General features: G+C 37.1%; 1 pseudogene; it reads right to left on the minus strand.

The window, feature by feature from the left end:
- Nucleotides 1-9,115: 9,115 nt before the first annotated feature.
- On the minus strand, nucleotides 9,116-9,786 carry LOC116592937 (annotated as a pseudogene).
- Between the last annotated feature and the right edge of the window lie 7,892 nt (nucleotides 9,787-17,678).

Here is a 17,678-nt window from a genome sequence, read left to right on the forward strand (position 1 = left end):
TGTTCTCAAAAAACAAACTGCGATTGCTTTTATGAAAGGTGTAGAATTCTTAGCTGCTCATGAGCCAGGCAATACTCTGGATGGAATTATTAATGAGTTTGTATAAACTTCAAAACTTAAACTGTATGTTAAACACTGACCGATTGACTTTTTCTGTGGAGTAACATCAGCTTGGTTATATATTTTCCCCTTGTCATCTTATTTTCTTTGGATAAACAAATATTTGCTTTGTTTAATATTAGGCTATTCAACTGGACACCAAAATTTTGGCTGTGGCTGATTCCCTGTAAATTTAAAATGACTTGACCCTTTGCTTAGTGTGTTTATCCCCATTGTCAACTAGATGATTTAACCAGGAGTTTTATAGATATTTTATATGGTAAGGATGAAAGTGTGTCTAATATTATCATTCATTCATTTTTCTAAGAGGCAATGATTTTCTTGCTACTAGGTCAATATTTCTTTGAGAAATCGGTGTTCTCATCCATCCCAGTGGGGTCCACAGGGTAGCAGGCACAAGGACTCGGCTCTGGTGGAAATAGCAGGGGGAAACTGAATGAAGAAACTCAGCTACTGAAGTATCAGTTGGAGACAGTATTTTAAATATGCATAAAACTATGTTGCTTAATTATGACACATATCAATTTATCAGAAAAATATGCATGGTCCCAACTTAAGATGGTTCAACTTAATGATTTTTCAACTTTATAATGGTTTGAAACTCATGTGAATTTAGTAGAAACCATACTTTGCATTTTAAATTTTGATTTTTTTCTCAGGCTAGTGACATATGGCATAAATTGTACTGTCTTGTGATGCTGGCCAGTGACAGCCAGCCACAGGGTGAACAGTAGATACACTTAAAACTGTTCCGCTTCTCACTTTCAGTATAGTATCCACCACATTGCGTGAGACACTCAATACTTTGTTATAAGATGGGCTTTGTGTTAGATGGTTTTGCCCAGCTGTAGGTTTGCGTAAGGGCTCTGAGCACACTTAATGTCGGCCAGAATAAGTTATGATGTTCAATAGGCAAGGTGTATTAAGTGGGTGTTTTTGACTTACAATGTTTTCAACTTACAATGGGTTTATCAGGACATTACCCTGTTGTAAATTGAGGAAGATCTATGTGTGTGTGTTTATAAACATTAAACTGCTTCGGATATCACTCAGAAATCTGCATTCATTGTTGATTCATTCTTTCCTCCTACATTATTGTGATGTCAATTCGACTTAATGCTACTCTTTGACAGACCGTCTCATGGTCTCTTTCTAAACTACTTCAGTGTCCTGCTAAATAGTCCCATCTACTTCCGTTCATTTGCCTGCTCAAACTAATCCCTTGCTCTGCTCAAACACACACACAGATATGACCATATCAGTCTGCTAATTAAGAAAAAAAAATCTTTACTCCCCGGGGGGCCTGGGTGGCTCAGTGGGTTAAAGCCTCTGTCTTTGGCTCAGGTCGTGATCCCGGGGTCCTAGGACCAAGCTCCACATCAGGCTCTCTTCTCCGCGGGGAGCCTGCTTCCTCCTCTCTCTTTGCCTGCCTTTCTGCCTACTTGTGATCTCTGTCAAATAAATAAATAAAATCTTAAAAAAAAAAATCAAAAACCTTTACTCCCCTATAACCTAAAATTCAAATACTTTAACACCATCAAACTGAGTCCCAAAAAACCTCTCCAGATACAACTATGATCATTATTGAGTCCCCTTTCAACCTCTTCCTTAGATATGTTGAACATCACAGATATAACTTTTATCTATCTGACCTAACCTTTATCTATCTGGTGGATATTAACTCTATTTTAACTCCTTCCCTGGAAGAAAAATGTTCCTTCAAGGCAGTATTAAAGATTTTCTCATCTGTTTTCCCTCCAAATAGTTTATGGGTTAATTTATTCAATTCATTCGATTCAATGTATCAGTTATGCATTCACTATTTATTATGGGCCTACAATGGGTCAGACACTATATAAAGTAAGATCTAGCAAAAACTGTGGTTTCAAACAAAAAATAATTGGTCAATGCCTTCTTGGAGCTTAGAATTAAATAGAGAAGAAAGACCATAAACAAATTAGCAAACAAAAATATATCACTGAGAATTATAATGAGTGCTATAAAAAAAAAGAACAGGGTGAGAGAGACAAAATGGCACAAGGGAGAATCCACTTTACACTGGGAGACTTAGGCTAGTCTAGGTTTGTGCTGCATGAGTCAAGAATAAATGCCATGAGGAAAGCCAGTGCCGCCAGAGCATAATTCCAAAAGGGAGGAATGTCTGAGATTAAGTTAGAGAAGATGTAGAATCTGAAGCAGGGAAGTGTTGGAGTCTACTTCAGTGTTGAGGGTCTCACAGAAAGGTGATAGACACTGAAAGTCAAAGACAGATTTTTTTTTTTTTTTAAACAATCTGACTGCCATAGGGAAAATAGGCTGAAAGGGAGCCAAATTAGAAGCCAGCAACCAGTTTAGAGGCAACTGCCATCCTGTAAGATGAAGATGACGCAAACTTTGGCTAAATAAGTTCAAGACAACAGAGATGAAAAGAATGGGCAAAGTGGAATTTACATTGAACAATGAACGTTTCCTGAATTAAAGTGAGTGCAGAGACTACTAAACAGGCCAATTAAATATAGAGATAGGGAGTGAAATAAGAAGGGATTGCCAAGTTCATTTTAAAAAATAGTTTAAAGATTGCTTATTTATTTGACAAAGAGAAAGAGAGCATAAGCAGGTTGACTGGCAGGCAGAGGGAGAGGGAGAAGCAGACTCCCCGCTGAGCAGGGAGACGAATGAGTGGCTCCATCCCAGAACCTGGGATCATGACCTGAGCCTAAAGCAGACGCTTAACTCCCAGAGCCCCCTAGATGTCTCTCATTTTAAATATTTTTGAGCCTCAGATGTCAAGCAGAAAGTGGATATACACAGATGGAACTTCTTTGGTCTTTATCGTGTTTGAACAAAAGAGCCATCAGAAACAAACAGGAAAACAACCCACGTTTTAGTTTATGAGTTAGACTCATAGTGTGCCTTGTGCTGAGGAGACAAACAGCCTTTACGAGCACTTGAGACAGCCAGGAAGCACTTGCTTAGACAAGGAGGAAAACATATCCCTAAAGTAAAAAGGCTATGTATGTTTTGATTGAGTTAAATCAGTACGAAGCTTCAGAGCCTAGCTAGAGGTAGAAGTAGGTAAGCTATCCAATGGAGAGGATTTCAGAAAGTCTTTAAGAAAAGCTTATAGTTTAATGGAGTTGTTCAAAGTACATCAGACAGCGTGTGCACATGTAGTTCTAAAATGTCCTTATTGGAAACCTACACTTGTAAGGGTTGCTGGGAAGAAACATTAATTGTTAAGTAAATAAACTCAACTGCCTCACTCTGGGTTATAATGAGGAAGTTCACTTGCAAGTTCAGTCTTGAACGTGAGCTGCTGCAATTTCCAAGCTATTTGCTTTTTCTTGGTTCACACTGTCATCTACCTAAGGCGTATCTCTTCATTGCAGAAATCACAAGGATCTCTCTTACCTCTGTTTCACTCCTGAAGCATGACTGCCTGTCTTGTTGATATGCTTTCCAATGTGCCCCTCCCTCAGTTGGGTCAATTTTGCAAATAACTATGGCCTGTATTTTAATTTCACCATCTATATTTGGTTAAAATGAATCCAGTCATTTCCTCCTAAGGCTGAAATGAATAGACAGAAGTTTAATTTCATTTGCTGGAGAAAATTGTTGCATGTGCTTTTTAGAGCATTCCTAAGAAACAAGATACATTAATTTAAATGTTTTATACTATTGCATATTTTCTCCGAAAACATTACTTTTCAATCACAGGTTAACACTTCAGTCAGAAAGGCTGTATAAATCCTAGTTGCTAAAAATAACACTGCCTTTGCCCAAATAGCAGGTGCATAATTATGGAAAAACAAGGAAACTATGAAGTGTTAGGACCAATCATATCTTTGACGATAGCTCCAAATGTCAAGTATGACTGTCGATGAGAAGCTAAGAGATTCTCTGCCTTTTGATCAACAAGCCTGCCAGGATTAGAGTGGGTTCACTCGAGCGGACAGACAAGCTAATGAAAATTAGGATGACTTATCCAGATCCAGAAACCGAAAAGCAGCTGGTTCCTGTTCAGCTTCAGACTGATCAGGGCATTTATTGGACAAGAGCACAGGTGAAAGCCCAGATACTAGAAACCTAAATAAACAGAGTTATCAATAAAGCCAAGAAACTCCTTAATAATTATGCTTTACCTCCCATCTTGATAAAATACATCATTTTGTCAAAATTTCTGTTTTTCTTTTCACACCTTTTGCTCTTTCCTGCATATTTTTTATTTCTCTTGAACTGCACCTGTACTCATTCTCAGTGATTTAAAGAATTAAATATAAAAGGTAACTATATTCAAAGGGTAAAAAATCTGAAGGTATTTTAATCAAAAATTAATATGGCTAATTTAAAAGTTTTTAAAAATCAAAATTATTTTTAATATTTAAAATATTTTCTTCTAGCTTCATGCAGTGGCAGTATCATAGCCAATGAGGCTTCTCTGAGGTGCAACTATTACTAATTAAAATGTTTTCTTCCAAAATATTCAATATTTCTATTCAATTTCATAGACAATATACAAATTATAAATGAAGAAAATAAAAAGTTAAGTAAAATTATCTGAAGTTTACTTTCATGTAACTAAGACTAGATTAAACATAATTATTTCAGAAAGATTAAATTATCTGTGATTTTAACATTAATTGTATATCCAATTGCCAATATGAAAATCAGAAATACTTTTTATATACATTCAGGAGCTGCCAAACTTTTTCTATAAAAAAACACATAGTAATAATTTTAGGTTCGGGCCATACAGCTCTGTTACAACGACTCAGCTCTGTCTTTGTAACATGAAAGTCAAAAGGATGGCACATAAATGAATGAGAATGACTGGGTTACCAAAAGAAACACTTCCAGGCATAGGCAGAAGGCCAGATTTTTCCTGTGGACCACAGTTTGCTGAATCCTGGTTTAGAATTACATAAACTTAACTTTAAGGGTGATTTGAGTTGTTTAACATTGGCATGTTTCTCCAGGCTTCATACACAACTGTTGAAATATCACAATAATTCATAAGGACTTTCATAATCACAAATTGTAACATAAAAAGTTAAAAAGAAAATAAATGGGAGAATCCCTTGCAATCATATTACTGAAACTAAGGGATTTGGCAAGATAATTAATTTGACTCTTCTCATAAGCATTTATGCTGTTCAAGTCCTTTCAATCTGCCTCTGAGGTAGGGAGAGCACAACCTGCAAACCTTCATGGTATTAGAAGCAAGTTAACTTTTGTTTGAGGATGTATTCTAGAGAGGGAGTGTTTTATTTGAATGGTGTGGGTCATGTCACTGGTAAAGTTACACCAGCCCTAATATTCAAATCCCAAGTGATGTAAGTTCCCACATGTTGGTGAGTAAATGTGTGTGTGTGTGTGTGTTTCCATTCTCGTCTGCAGGTGGACTCAGCAGAGATTAACATATTTCCAGGAAATGGCCTAATGGAACTTTGACCATATCTTGGTTCTTCCCCATGTTACCTGTGTGACCAGAGAGGGTTTCTCAGAATCAATGGACTCTAAAAATAACTTAAACATCACTTGTTCTGATTAAATGTACACAAAGACCTTGTATTTGTTCTGAAAAATAATAAGAATTCAATCTCCCTATTTCTTTCAACAAATATCTCCATTCCCCAGTTCATCTTTTAGAAGCTGACAGCTTAGCTTTCTCCAAACATCATGGGTTTCAGAAGAGCAGAGTGGAGAAAATTAACATGAGACCATAACTCTAACAGAACTTCAGGCCTTTTTCATTTGAAATGTAATTAAGCTTACCTGATCTGAAACCAAGTGACATAATATCATTGTGTGGCATTTTATGCGCACTTCTCGTACCACTCTGGGTCTGTTCTAGTGTACTTCTACTGATGTCTGTGAGTCAAACTGCATTCCAAAATATCATGATCTCAGACAGCTGCTCTGGGTAGAGAAGCACAGTGATAACCACCACAGGGTGAGGCAGGACATATGGGAAGGATACCATAAAAACTGAAGTTTTCCATTAAATACCAAAATGTATATAAAATCATTTGTTCATGAGATGAAATTGAGTTTAAATAACAGATATTCAAACATAGTATGTGCCCAGAGTAAAACTACCTTTCCTCTTGAATCTGCACTTACAAGAACAAGACCTCACTATTGATAATGGTAGCTACCAGTTCCAGACACCCTCTGCCTTAAGCAAAGGGAACGTTATTACATGCTGAAGATCAAAAACTAGTTGCCACCTCATTCATTGTCTTCTTCAATCTTAATAACTATAAGCAACGATCAATGTTAATAACTATAAGCAACGATCAGGTTAGGAAAATGAAGTTCCGAAGGTTTCATTTATTTATGTAAAGATAAAGGACAGTACTCTAGGTCTGTCTGAATCCAAACCCATCCCTCCTAGCCCAGTACCATAAAGCGATTACCAAACTGAATCAGTGAGATTGGGTTGTAATTGTAACCTTCAACCACTATGGAAAGCAGAACTGGTTTCAAACTCAGTGTGAAGTAGTAGTCAGAGATGTTCCCTCTACCCCTTCTAGTACCTTCCCCATTCCTGTGATTCTGGGGTCTCATTTCTCCCAGTGTGCAACTTGTTCCATTCAAACAAATACAGATTCTTGGTTTCCTTGCTGGGTGGAAGTCTCACTAAACTGTTGTAGCATGTTACTCCTTCCTAACTTGTAAATAACCAGTAGGTTACTGCTGGCTCACTTTTACAAAAAGCTCTGGAAGATATTTTTGAAATTCCTTGGAGATTAAGAGACAAATTACTACTAGCGGATTTAAACGAACAGGGACATGAGATGGGGGTAAAATTTGTGAAAGGTGAGATTTCCTGAAATATCTATATTTTATTCGTAATATGCAGTGCACTTATTTACAAGGTGGAAACGCAATTTTACCTTATATTAGGCCACTAGCAGATGTTTTGAGAACAGAGAAGAGTTCCCTACCTTGGTATTTTAAGAGCTTGACATTTTTTAGCCCTACTCCCAGATGCCTTATTGTTATCTGTGACTTTCTCACTGGAAATTATGTAACTCTTCTAACACAGAGGTTACTCAAATTAAACGAATCTGTAATTACAGTCTTTTGCAAGCAAGATAAACCATAAATACTATACCTGCACTTTAAAAAGTTAAATACTAGCAATAAAAATTTTTGCCATTGTTTCCAGTAGGAAAAAGAAAAAAGCTGTGTGATCTGATGGTTAAGTCAGATTTTGGATTTAATATCTATTAATTCCATGAGACGCAGTACTATTCCCCAAACTAGTGATGATCAGATAGATAATGTGACAAGTTCTCTCAATTGTGTCTTTCAATTTGAGAAAGTGTGGCCTCTCATGTGTCATTATAAAGGGCACCTTTAATTCCCTCTCCCACACCTTCTCAGTATTTACATTAGTAACATTGCACCATAATTGTATTTTATAAAGCCCAAGACTCATTTAAATGCCTGAAAATTATGCCAAAGGGATTTCATTTACCACTGGCTGTGTAGGGGATAGAGTTATACAACCTCTATTAATGCTAATGGGACTTCATGAATAAATCTTCAAAATTCCAGAGAAAAATGTATCCCAAGAAGGACATGAAATGAAGACAATAGGCTCACCAGAGCAAAATTAAATGGCAGTCTGATTTTCTGAGCTAATGCCTCATAAAAATAGAAGTCACTTACACTTACAATCATTTAAGAATAGTGATTTCTTTAGTAAGAATTCACAAATCTCTTTGACAACTTAACTCATAATTTAAACAAGTAACAATTTTTATTATTGGCAATTACCTATAGCTTTCTGATATGGAATGACCTGAAGTCCTTTTATATAGTATCCCAGTTCCTCATAATTGTCACTGAATGAGGATTTAGATGATAAAACACATTTTTAGAAATAAATCACCATGAAATTATACAATTGCAGTTTTAATACTACATACTAGAAAGTACTATCTATGTGAACTTCCACAGATACTAGAAGAATGAAACATTTTTATGTTGCTCATTGGAAAATGGTGTAGCTATTTTTTTAAAATATGGTGGCAGTCTTTTAAAACTAAATTATGATTGTAAATATTAAGTCATTCTCGCCAGGTTTCTTATATTTTTTTAAAAAAAAACAACCTTATAAACTGCTAAGATTTAAACTTTCTATTTTGGATGATTATTTATTTATTTAATAAAGAACTCACTTGTTTTCATGGAGCAACTGGGACTTTTTCCATTAATGATCTTGGTATTTCATTATTTTAATGGAGTTGTCTCCACATACAATAAAAATGGGAAGATAAGTGTATTCAAAATCAAATTCATGCATACTAACATAATCATATGTTGTTGAAACTAGTCCTATATAAATTCATTAGCCTTTACTAAAATTATACTTTATAAATATGTCAATACAAATGAGTGACTTTTGAACATAGAATACCTTTTGCTAGAAAGTGTTGGAGTCCATTAATATCTCTCCAAATAATGGAAGGTTTAGTATTTCAATTCTTAGGACTCTATGTAGATGATCCATTTTCCTAGTGAAATCCCTTTATGAGACAGGGGTTTACTACATAATGTACCTCAACTTTTTTTTTTTTTCCTTCCAACAATGTTCTTTTGGTAATCTCTTCTGGAGTTAATTACACCCATTTGTAGGTGATGAAATGTGTAAGGAACCCACTTCAAATGTTGGTCTGGCTATGATTATGTTCTTTCCCTTTCCTTGAACTCAGAATTAAGACTCTTGGTTTTGTTTTTTATATTCCAGTCCCAGCAGTAGTTTTCATTGTAGAAGTTATCCCCAGACCATCTTGTGCTTTCTAGCACTAGTCTACAACAAGGCTCCAGTTTCTCCAGGACACCACATGATACGGATTTACCTATGTCTTAAACTATAAGGCATTCTCTTGGTAGTTTAAATGCATTTTATTTGTAAACAACTGACATGATATATTTCTCTTCTTAAAAACTATGTCTCTGCTCCAGATAAATTAAGGTAAAAATAAATGAAGAGCTCAAAGTGATACCAGTCCCCTTTGTCTAAGTCCTGGTGTTGTGTGGATGAAGAGCAGCAACCAATCATGACAACAGGTGATATATTCAATGTAATAACCAAACTTGTTAGCATTGTTCCATTTCTAAACCATCCTTAAAGAAAATCATATATGGGGTCACACCGTCCTTGTGACAGTCCAGCAGAGCAATCATGCCGTCTGGATTCCTGTCTTCATCAGTAATGAACTGGTAGTTTTTGAAATTAGCAAAGATGTGCTTGATTTGTCCTGCAGTCCCTGTCATAAATGGCTTTACATCTTCTGGCCTCTTTTCTTCAAATTTGCCTTTGACTGACTTTATATAGTCTTTGATGTACTTCTTGGAGGCTTCTTTTGAGAATCTGGTTTCCATCACTTGCAGGAAGCGCAAATGATGGTTCATGATAATAGCAACGCTAGTGATTATGTGCTTTTGGCACCTTCACCCTTGGGGCCTTCAGTGGAGACATTTCAACCAAGAAGTGAGTCAACAATGTTACCCTCTGTCTTACTAACCATCGCCCCCCCGCTGCCCCCAGGCACAGCCCATTGGCGATCTCCCAGATCTTGTAGATGTCAGAGAACATCTCCTCATGGCTAATGAGGTCCCAGGAGATGATTATGACTGCAGCTGGAGAGAGACTACAGTGGCACTAGCTTAGCAGAAGCCTGGAACTCTGAGTTAGCTTGGTACAGCCAGAGCGGCACTCAGGGGAGGAGGTGGGGGGCAGAGATAAACAATGCACCTTGACTTTTAAATGTTATCTGTATAAACTGATTAATAAATAACTTATTAAAAAGGTCAGGTACAGAAGAGCTTATTAACATATATCTGTCAAGATGAGGTTTTTAATTCTTTTAAATGACAAATTAACAACAAAATAAAACATTTCAACTGTAAGAACACAATACGCATATGACATACTTGGGTTTGTATCCTTTAAAATATTATTTGAACTTTTTAAACATAAACTGAACTTAGCACTGGCTGTATAAATTAGATTTGTTAAGATTCAGCATCATCACACCCACGGACTTACTTCTTAATATAAGCAAAGCAAGTGGGAGAACAGGAAAGTCAGAGGTCCTCTGGAACCATCACTCAGGGAATGCTTACATTTAAACCTCAAAATCTGATGACTTCCAGACACTTGACACCCTAACTTTCCATGGCCCAGACTAGTTGATAATACAACAAGTTCAAAGGGAGGGAAAAGCCATCATATGCAAACACCATTGTTAAAACACATATTATCTGCTATCCAGAACAGTATGGTGAGAAGAGAAAGGGCTTTAGGGTCAGATAAGCTAGACTGAATCTTAGATTAGGTATGCTTAGAAACTGTGTTACCTGAAGCATGTCCTCATAATGGGTGAACTTCAGTTTCTTCAACTTACATAGTAAATAAATAACATTTACCTTATAAGGTGATTAAATATAGAGCTTATTTGCTAAAAGCTTCTGGCTTAGTAATATTTATTTATATTTAGTTATTTTTCAAGCATGTGTTGATAGTACATAGTACATGACGGCTACTGGACAGCCTAAACTTCCTTAAGGGTAAAATACATAGGAAATTAAAATTAGTCCCATGTGAATTCCTATTTTCAAAATCCTTCACCTTTATTTACTCCCTTTAGAATACCTCTGATGTATTCAGTAAGATCAGCGCCTGGTTCACCAATATCATACATGGCAATCCTCTTTCTGCTGCTTCCAGAATCTGATTTCTCACCTTAGGTCTGAATGGCACCTCAGATAGCAAGAGGGATAGCCACTTATCCTGAAACTCCTTGGTGAGTACTTCTGGCATGATCAAATTGAGTGCTTATTACACTCAAGTTGTTGAAACAAAACACTACCAGGAGTGGAATGGAAGAGCAAAATGGTAAACTAATTTATAGAAAATAGGGATCACCACTCTACTGTCCCAACCCTCCCTTACCAAAAACAAAGAAAACCCCAAAACAAAAACCATCCTGGACAACCAGGAAACCAACCCAAGACACCATACAGTTTAATAGTCCAAGTGTGTTCACTTATGATGAATAAGGATAGTTAGTAACTTCCTTGAACCGGGCTTAACCACTGCACAGCTACTTCAGTTTCAGAGAAGAAACCAACAGACCCGGCCTGGAGTTAGCATTGCTTTGATACACAGAACGTGCACAGCAGTAGTTCCAGCCTGTTACCCGAGGCTCTATTCGTACAACAGACCTCACCTAGGTCACTGGCACCAGTGGCAGTCAATGCACGAGAATCCCTCTCCTTACGATTCTTACATACATCAGCATTCCTAATTGTTCTATCATTTCTAAGGCGATTTCATCACAAGCAGGAACATTTGTGTTGTTATTATTAATTCAGCTGTTTTCGGAAGGCGAGTATGGGACTCTGAGATACCACAAGGAAATAAGTGTGTGTGTATATTCATATATATAAAAATTTCTTCTACATCTTTCATTCGGAAGAGTGTGCTTTACAAACCATTTTTTCAGCTTTGTCATGAACCTTATTCCTCCTTTTCCCAAACAAAGATAATCATAACAAAGTTCTTTAAGAACTTTCCCCATACTCTCTTTGATGTAGAAACAGTCCAGCTGCAATTTATTCCCCCTTCCTTTTATCTCCTGGGAAAAGGAGAAGCTGGCTGATTTAAACAAGGCCTAACCTTCTTCCCAGAGGGGGGGAAAAATGTGTCCTACAGGATGGAATGAGTGCTGGGAAAACCTATCTCTGAATGCTTATGCAAGCTTCTGTCTGGTTCTTCTCTGCATCACATCTGATGTATTTATTATTAAGAAATCTATAGTATGCCAACATTTTTGGATTCACCAGAATAGGCACATCTTCTTTACTGTGAATGTTTTAATGCAATTAGAAACTTAAAGAGATCTGTCCTCTGGAGGTCACTGCTTTCTTCACACAGATCATTACTACTTCTAAAGAGATAGTGGCCGAGAGCTGGACCAGACTTACACAAGAAAAGCTGTCGAAAGGGTTAAAACGGTTGCTATATATGTTAGCAAAATAAAGGGTGATGACATTTGGTGAGAATGTGAAAGCATTAGGCCAGGAGCCCTGGTGGCAATAAATATGAGCAATAGTAAAAAGCAATTATGTGTTAATCTTTTTTTCAGTTTTGTAATCATTTTCTCAATGACGCTTTATGGACATAACTTCATTTTGCTGTCTTAAATTTGTTTTATCTATAAGAGAAATGCATGTCCTGGATCATAAAGTCCAGTCAGTTCTAAAGGATATAACATGAAGATGAACGTTTACTACCTTCCACTCAGAGATACTTTCAAATAGTCTATTTCTAGGACTTGAGATAATTTCAAGAAGTATAAATGTTACCTGTGTACATCTAGTTGCTAATCTGTCAGTATTAAACATGAACTATCCTTCCATAAAAGTTGACACTTGGGGCACCTGCGTAGCTCAGTGGGTTAAGCCTCTGCCTTCGGCTTGGGTCGTGATCTCAGGGTCCTGGGATCGAGCCCTACATCAGGTTCTCTGCACAGTGGGGAGCCTGCTTCCCCCTCTCTCTGCCTGCCTCTCTGCCTGTGATCTTTGTCTGTCTTTTGTTTAAAAAAAAAGTTGACACTTATAGTTCCATCCTTTCCTTCTATACTTCTAATCTTTGCTAACAATATAAACTCATATTTATTTCTATTTCTTACTCTATTATAACCCTTGTATTTGTATAGAGCACACATAAATGTCCATTTCTTTACTCAAATATTTTTAGAGAGTGTGTTGCCTTATAAAAGAAGGGAAAGACAGGGAGGAAGTAGATTGGATTTATTTATTTTACATACTCTTTATTAATACATTTGCTTGCTTATTTGTTTTATTGTATACTCTCTTAATGGAGACCTTCACTTTATGCCTAAGGCCCTCTAGCTACTTAATCATGTATTTGTTATAAAGAACCCATTTTTTAAAATATTTTATTTATTTATTTATTTGAGAGAGAGAGAGAGAGAAAGAGAGCACGACAGAGATAGCAAGAGAAAGCATGAGCAGGGAGGAGAGGGAGAAGCAGGCGCCCCACTGAGCAGGGAGCCTGAGGCAGGACTTGATCCCAGGACCCCGGGATCATGACCTGAGCTGGAGGCAGATGCTTAACTGACTGAGCCACCCAGGTGCCCCAAGAAACTATTTTTAAAAGGCATTTTTCTGAGAGTCTAAAGAATTTCTTTTTTTCTTTTGGAGAGAGAGTGCACTCGAGCGGGAGAAGGGAGTGGGCAGAGGGAGAGGGAGAGACAATCCTAAGCAGTCCCCATGCCCAGCATGGAATCTAACACAGGCATCAATCTCACGACCCTGAGATCATGACCTGAGCCTAAATCAAGAGTCAGATGCTTAATGGACTGACCACCCAGGTGCCCCTGTCCAAAGAATTTCTATTTCAATTTACTCCAATTGTTTTCATCTTAGAATTACCCTTACTTTTGTTCTTCTACGTTAGGCCGTTTCTTGGATGTCTTGGACTCTTTAAAATATCTATGATACCTCGTAAGTAAATATACAGAAAAGGCCCATGAGAGGCACAATGTCTGAGCTCATGCATGTCCAAATTAAGTTTATTTTACCCTCATGCTTGATTGATCATTTGACTGATATTCTGTTTCGGTGTTGTTTGTCCGTTTGAGTCCATGTTTTTTTGTGGTGTCGCTCTTCTCCCCTCTGATTGATCTTGGTCAACCATGTACATTGATCAGTGAAGAACTCTGTTATGTGACATTACTGACAGGGTGAGTATTCCCCCTAGCATTGTATTTTATAGTTATTCATATTTTCTTTTTAAATATCCTCCACTTTGAAATCTCAGCAGTTCTCCAATTATTTCTTTTTCATATCAATTTATATGTTTATGACATGCTCGTTTTCATTATAAGATTTTGTAGAAACATCCATATTGCTTTTATAGATGATTAGACTGCATCTTCCTTTCCATTTCTACTGGGTCTGCAGCCTGTTATCAATGTTCATCACTTCCTACAGTGATTTCAAAGTGACCTTTTTACTGGTCTTTTTGCCACCAACCAGCATCTATTTATTTCAAATCAGAAAACAGCCATTTCAGCAAATAATGCATTGAGTCTGCCATGTTCGTTCCTGTAGTGAAATAAAGGGAGAAGATGAGAAACACCATTTACTTTTCTCACATTAACTTAAATTTCTTTCAGATACCTTGAACTACATTAGTAAACACAGATCATTAAGGGATGTAGACCTGAGAAGAGCATATCATTGTTTAAAGCATTTGCCTTTAGACATGGTTTCAAATGGGAAAGACTGGCTTTACAAATGACAATCAGTATATTGGGAAAGGTGCATTATAGCTGCGCAGCTAACCAACTGTTTTCCATAAGAAAGAGATGGAGAAGAACTAGGTGCTCAAGTAACTGCTTCAGTGCATTTGGTAGCCTCAGGAGGTGTTAAAATTACCAGTTAAGGGTGTTCCACTGGAACACTACACTACAGTATTCTGTAGAATACACTACAGTATTCTATTCAGGTCTATTTCCAAAGTAATTTTCAGATTTAGAAGTAGAATAACTCAATAAGAGTTGTTCTCACTGGGAGTCATTCCAGTTCCCCCTAAGCTTCCATATAAAGATGGGATTTGAGAAACAATGAATAAGATAATCCTTTCAAATCTTTCTCTTGATTGGAAGCAGTTCAATTTATTCCAAAGGCAGATAACTGTGAAAGAAATTCTAAATTAAACATATTTAATATTTCTTGCTCCTGGGACCTCTGGAAGTATTTTGGGACATTACATTTTGATATCTGGGAGAATATATCATGTTGTTTTAATCTGCCCAACATTTTTTACTCCTTCTTCTAATAATGACACTTCATTTCATTTGGGGAACTGATTCTCTCCCCCTTCTGCATCCCCTCTTGTCCCCACTGTGTGGAGGGTTCCAGCTATACAGCTTCTGACCCCTGCTCAAAAGTTAGGTAAGAAACTGAGACTGATTCCTTCCACTTTGGGCCAGTGCTGCCTTGGGATCAGAACCTTTCCTTGGGTTTTTTTATAAGTCTCCTTTGGTTAGAGATCTACATATATACGAACACAAAGCATGCCAGTGTGGGAGACTGAAAACAGTACTAAAAAAATCTGAGGTTAAAAGAGGCTGTGCTGGCAGTAAGTGGCCTCTAGGCTTCTCCCGCTCTTGGAGTCTCTGCTTCTCCTGGTTTATTCTGGAACTTTCACTGCATGAATTATCTTAGTTTCCCACCACTATATACTATATGTTCTAAAACTGGTATGATTTTTAAATAAAAACTCCTTGTAACATAGAAATCATATTGTTAAGACATCTCATATGTCAAAAGACAGCTTGGTAGAGAAGAAGGTGCCTGAGTTTAGAATGCAGATGTACATGGACTAGAATGCAAACTGCCACCACACCACCTAAGCAGGCCACTTCTCTTCTACTTGATTGTCAGCTAAAAAATGTGCTAAGGCTTATCTTAAAGAACAGTACACTTCCAAGTACTTACAAGTGAAGGATCTCAGTAACATCATCAAGTATCTATGTTCCAAGCACCATGGAAGCAAATAACAAAAGGACAATTATTACCATAAAGATGATTACCAAAAAAAAAAAAAAAATGATTACAGTTCAGGAGTTAGGGAAGTAAATGATTTCAATATAATCAAAATGCTATGAGAAAATAATTGAAGCACTTGATTTACACCTGGAGCTATGGAAATAGAATATGAAGTCCACAGGTTAAAGAGTTTTGCCAGACAACAAATAGCATTATAGGCACACACTGACATGAAGAACATTAGGACATGCAAGTACACATGCACACACACACCCACACACAACACTCAGCTACTCTGGGCAAGAAAGAATGACTGGAAATCATGGGAAGAAATGGGAAATATGCCATTCATCAACACTGAGGTTCCTATGTAGCTACAGCATTTAGCTTCCTACTTACTATTCTTGGAATAGTTTTTTAGCCTTCAACTAGGATGTATAGATCTCAGTCCGCAAATCTAGTGCCAAAAAAAAAAAAAAGTCCAACAAACAAATGAAAACTAAACCCAAACCACTGCATTATTTAAATTAACTTAATCTTGTCTAAGAATTCTGTTTGGCAGGTGGGAAATTAAATTTAATTCCCTAATTCCCAGTCCCTGCTCAGTCCCTTGTTTTCTTCAATCTGGGATATATTCTGGTGTGTCTGTCTGCAGGGTTTCTTCAGGCCCACCTGGCTCTAGCTCTTTTTGCCTTACCTCTCCTCTACTATGATGGGGACATACTAATCTTTGGGGAGTCAACGTCCTGCAGTCCCACAATTTCCTCACAGCAATGCCAGTAAGTCTTCTTGCCATGGAAGCCCCAGAATCTCAACTCTTCATAGATTCTGAGAATCTCTTTTATATTCAGAAAAAGCCTTTTATCTATTTTAAGTATGGAATCTAAGCCACATACTGAAGACTGCCTTTGCAGAGAAGTGAATTTAGATCAAAGGAAAAGCCTCTGTCTGCAGTAGGTTTCATAATTCTCAGAGGATCAGGAAAAAGTAACGATTACAATACATTCCCAGCATTAAAAATTATTTTAATAAATATTTACTGAGAATCTAATATGTCCCAGGCATGCATCTACATGCTTAGATTCTAAAAGTAAAGACACAATAAACAAAGGAAAGAATACATTAAAAATGATAGTGTATTAAAAAGGTGATAAGCGTTATGATGAAAAATAGAGCAGGTTAAAGGGAGGTAGATGGGTGAATTTCATTTTTAAATAGGGTGGGCATGATAGGCATGAATGATTGAGATTTAAAGGAGACAAGGCAGTTAGCTATGAGGTTATCTGAAGAAAGAGCATTACAAGATAAAAAGGGTCTAAGTTGGGAAGAGTAGCAGTGTGTTTGAGGAACAGCAAGAAGTAATGGCTGAACTGAATAAGTTAGAGACAGAGGAAGAATGAGATGACGTCAGAGAGGTACCACGGGCCAGTTCACAAACCAACTCTCAGGCCATTGGTGAAGGACAAGTTTGAAGAACTATTTCTCATTGAAATAGGAAGCACTGAAGAATGTGGAGTATCTCTTAAATCTTTAAAAAAACACATAGTTGGCAGAGTGCCCTTCCAACTTACAGAAAAGTATTTTTAAAGTTAACATAATAAAATTCAAATAAACCCTAAGGATTATAAAGCACCAAGTCTCTGTTTTCTAAACATAGAAGGTGATGAAATCATTTAACAGCACTTCTGAGTAAATTGAGAAAGGAGCTATATGTTGTCCCCAGATACGATTTTCAAAGGGCCCACTGCAGGCTGAGCTCCTATGCTGAACAGCAACAGAGAGAGTCCTTAAGTTCTAGGTGCAGTTTACCTTTAACCTTTGGAATCGGCTGGCAAATACAGAGGAACCAGAGAATAAGCCAGCTACTTTGCTGGCTAAGTCATTACTGTGATACCTTACCATATATATTTACGGGGCTACTGGGAGTCAAGGTGGCGGAGAAGTAGCAGGCTGAG

This window comes from Mustela erminea, chromosome 1 (assembly GCF_009829155.1).
Source record: "Mustela erminea isolate mMusErm1 chromosome 1, mMusErm1.Pri, whole genome shotgun sequence".
In the NCBI taxonomy this organism is placed as follows: domain Eukaryota; kingdom Metazoa; phylum Chordata; class Mammalia; order Carnivora; family Mustelidae; genus Mustela; species Mustela erminea.